The sequence below is a fragment of the Callospermophilus lateralis genome, chromosome 19, assembly GCF_048772815.1.
Source record: "Callospermophilus lateralis isolate mCalLat2 chromosome 19, mCalLat2.hap1, whole genome shotgun sequence".
NCBI classification, from domain to species: domain Eukaryota; kingdom Metazoa; phylum Chordata; class Mammalia; order Rodentia; family Sciuridae; genus Callospermophilus; species Callospermophilus lateralis.
In genome coordinates, this window is record NC_135323.1 from 27156338 (window position 1) to 27161029 (window position 4692).

Consider the following 4692-nt stretch of genomic DNA (forward strand, 5'->3'; position numbering starts at 1 on the left):
GCCTGCTTGCATTCCCAGTGGGTCGGGAGGCTGAAGCAGGAGGATCCCAAGTTCAAAACCAGCTTCAGCAACTTAGTGAGGCCCTAAGCAACTCAGTGGGACCATGTGTCTAAATAAAAAAATACAAAAAAGGGCTGATGTGGCTCAGTGACTGTGTCCCTGGGTTCAATCCCATGCACCAATAAATAAATAAATAAACAAACAAACAAACAAATAGATTTTTACCAAAATATGCATTTATGTAATGTTTATTTTTATTTCTTTTAAAATATGCAATTAATTTCTAAGTATTGCTTTAGCTGTATCCCACACATTTTGATGTCGAATTTTAATTTTCATTTAGTTGAAAATATTTTAAAATTTTCTGTGGATCCATGGATTATTTAGAAGTGTATTAATTTGGAAATTTTCCAGGTATCTTTCTGTTATTGGTTTCTTGTTTAATTCCCTTAATATCTGAGGACATTTCATAATTTCAATTCTTTTAAATTTGTTAAAAAGTAGCAGGGCTGGGCTGGGTTGTGGCTCAGCAGTAGAGGACTTGCCTGGCATGTATGAAACACTAGGTTCAAATCTCAGCACCATAAAAATAAAATAAAGGTCCATCAACAACTAAAAAGAAAAAAAAAAAAGTAGCAAGGTGTGTTGCTGCAAGTCTGAAATCCCAGTCAGGAGGTTGAGACAGAAGGAAGGAAAATTCAAGACCAGCCAGGGCAATTCTGCAGGTCCCTAAGCAATATAGCAAGGTCCTGTCTTGAAATGAAAAATGAATAGGGCTGGGAGCCGCGCACCAAGGTGCACGCCTGTAATCCCAGCAGCTCAGGAGGCTGAGGCTGGAGGATGACAAGTTCAAAGCCAGCCTCAGCAAAAGTGCGGTGTTAAGCAACTCAGTGAGACCCTGTCTCTAATAAATACAAAATGGGGCTGGGGACGTCGTGGCTCAGTGGTTGAGTGCCCCTCAGTTCAATCCCCAGTACTAATTAACTAAAACTAATAAATAGGGCTGGGGATGTGGCTCAGTGGTAAAGCGTTTGTGTGTGCAATCCCCAGTACCAAAACAACAACAAAACAAACAAATAAATGGCAAAAGATAAAACATAATACTACAAATATTTAAATAACCAGAAACAGGGAAAGTACAAGCAGAGAAACAAAAGATGAAAAAAGTAAAAAATAAATAATAGAACGGCAGACTATATTAACCCATTCAGAACTTACATCAAATGATTTGTGCACAGTAATTAAGAGAGATTGCCAGAATTAGTTTTTTTGGGGGTAGGGGGTACTGGGGATCGAACCCAGGGGTGCTCTAACATTGAGCCACATCCCCAGCCCTTTGTTTAAAAATTTGAGACATCACTAAATTGCAAGGGCTGGCTTTGAACTTGGAGATCCTCCTGCCTTAGCCTCCAAACACACTGGGATTACAGGTGTGGTCACCACACCCAGCATTTCTCTTGAGTTCTTTAATGTATGTATGATTGTTAATAAAAAATAATTATAGCTGGCATGATGGCATATGCGCCTGTAATCCCAGCAGTTTGGGAGGCTGAGACAGGAGAATCTCAAGTTCAAAGCCAACCTGGGCAACAGTGAGGTGCTAAGCAACTCAGTGAGACCCTGCCTCTAAATAAAACACAAAATAGGGCTGGGGATGGAGCTGAATGGTCAAGTGCCCCTGAATTCAATCCCCAGTACCAAAAACAAACAAACCAAAACCAAACAACAACAACAACAAAAAAAAACAATTATAGCCAGAACAGTGGGACACTCTTGTAATTCCAGCGGCTTGGGAAACTAAGGCAGGAGGATTGCAAATCCCAGGTCAGTCTCAGCAATTTAGCAAGACCCTGTCTCAAAAAAATAAAAAAAGGGCTGGGGCTGGGGCTGAGTGGTAAAACGCCCGGGTTCAATCCCTGGTCCTCCTTCCCCTCCACAAATCTTGTCTTCGAACTGAGGACTTTTTTTTTTCACTTGTGTTGGTGAAAATTAACGAGCACACCCCTCCGGGTACCTGCATACGTCCCTATGCACTGGTTACTTTACCATTAGAATAAAACTGGACGAGGGAGCCAGCTCGGTGGAGAGTTTGGTCACCCTCCTCGGCGCTGAGCAAGGCAGTGTCCTTTGCGGAAGGACCAGGGGGCCGGAGCAAGCTTCCCCCTGGTCCACTGGGCCTGCATCACGGGTCTCCCTCCCACTCCCCACACACATCTGCCCTGAACATGTGTCCAGAACAGGGTGCTGTTGGTGGGGCACGCGGTGCTGTTTGCCACCTCCCCAGGACTCTCCCTCTCCCCGTGTCCCATCTTGGGATGGACATGACCATGGAGACGCCCAGAGGAGCTTCTGCCCTCTCCACTCCCCGCAGGTCAGGGGACCCCTTCACCCTCCCTTCTTCTGGAGCTCCATCTTCCAAGAACCCGTGCCCTCGGGAGGTGGACGTCCTAGGCACCCCTCTGCCCGCCGAGTGTGTTTGCAGGTACTGTCACATTTTCTTTGATGTAAGGGAATAAAGTGTCCTTTGACATTGAACAGGATCACAGCAGCACTGAAAGCATGTTCCTTTCCCTACCAGGGGTCACCACAGAGATCACCTGTGGGCGGGGAGGTCCAGGCTTGGAGAGACTCCCTGTGGAGTGAGATGGAGAAGACAGCTGGCAGCAGACTGGGCCTTGCTGGCTGCCCCGGGGGCAGAAGGTAGGGATTGGCTGCTGTTTCTTTCTTCCTCCTCCTCCCTTTTTCTTTTCTTTTTTTTTTGGTATCAGGAACTAAACCCAGGGGCACTCAACCCCTGAGCCACATTCCCAGCCCTTTTTATATTTTACTTAGAGACGGGGTCTCACTGAGTTGCTTAAAAGCTAAATTGCTTAAAGCCTCGCTAATTTGCTGAGGCTGGCCTCTAATTTGTGATCCTCCTGCCTTAGCCTTCCAAATTGCTGAGATTACAGGCATGTGCCATCACACCCTGCAATTTTCCAGCTCTTCATGTAAGGCTGGAATAGTTCTCTTGAGCTACTGGTGTTCCTGACCCATGGGGTAGGAAGGACCAAGTGTAAGGCCTTTGAGTTTCTTCTCAGGATGGCAAATAAAAAGCAATTCTGCTTGGTTCGGTGGTGCAAACCTATAATCCCAGCAATTTGGAAGGACTCTAAATTCAAGGCCAGTCTCATAATAATAATATAATAAATAATATAATATATAATATATAATAAATAATATAATAAATAAATAATAATAATGGGTTGGTTAAGCATCCTACTTCAATCCCCAGGACTATTAAATAAAAAAAATAAAAAAAAGCAGTTCTTATCTTTGGGAGAGGGTGAGAGACAAGGGCCAATAGAGATTTGAAACATGCAGGAGTGGCAAGTGTCTTGTCCTTTCTGCATTTAGCTGCTGTTTGGCAAGGTCATGCCTCTTGGAGAAGACAGGATCGTGACCTTGATTAGGTAGTGACTCCAATTACAGCTACTTTTCTTGAGGTAGGACCTTCCACGAAATAGACAGTAGTGAAAGGTCGAGTGTCCTGCAGGCTGGGGTCTGGCCAAAAGTCGTCGCCTTCTCTCTCCCAGCCACACTCCACGGGGCTGGGGACTGAGAGGCAGAGCTGGGAGTGGGGCCTGCACGGCACCTAATAACCCACTTGCAGAAATTTGCTTCCCACTTCCAGAAACTTAGAACGTGAAAGGCCCGAGCAGAAAGAAACCTTAAAACTAAAAATCACTGGGCATCCCAATACACCATCAGAAGTGAAGAGCGCACACGCACACCTGTGATCCCAGCTGCTTGGGAGGCAGAGGCGGGAGGATCGCAAGTTTGAGACCAGTTTGGGCAATTTAGTGAAGTCCTAAGCAACACAGCAAGAGCCCATCTCGAAAATAAAAAGGGCCAGGGATGTGGCTCATTGGTAAAGCACCCCTAGGTTCACTCCCTGGTACCAAAGGGGGGAAAAAGATGTTTGGACAGCCCACAGAGTGCAAGAACGTATTTACATATTTGTAAATCATCTATTTGATGACAGACTGTATCTAGAATCAAGAACTCTCCCAACTGAAAGTTAAAAACAAACCAATTAAAAAAAACAGGTGAAGTGTGTGTGTGTGAGAGTGAATGATGCTGGGGATGGAACCCAGGGCCTCACCTGGGCCAGATACGGGCTCTACCAGGAGCCACACTCCTAAGTTCTGGACAGACATACACCGTGAGCACAGTGGTCACTGTTATCTTAATCCACCAAGACCAGGGGCCATGGGTTATGCCACACAAGGTCTCTCAAGAGACCAGTCTTTCCCTAACCCCCTGACCCACGCAGGTAGCCACTTCCAGCAGGGCAGGGCATCATCTGGGCTTACCTAGCACCCGCGTCTTCCCTTGATCCTTTTTTTTTTACAGGCTGGGGATGGACCAGGGAGGGCCTCACTCATGGTACGGGGCTGTACCCTGACCCCGGGCCCCTGTTTTGCCTCCCTGTCTTTGACCCCTGCAGATAGTCCTCTAGAGATTCCTGAACCCACCCCCATCCCCACCCCCACCCTGCAGTCCTCCCACCCTGGCTGGGCCACTGCCTCTGCTGGGGGGGGGGGCACCTCCGCCCTGCCCGCCCCCCCCAGCCTTCCTCTCCCAGGGACCCCCTCACTCCTCTCAGAGCGGCTCTGCCCCTGGCCCCAGCACACGGCAAGGAGGCCCCGG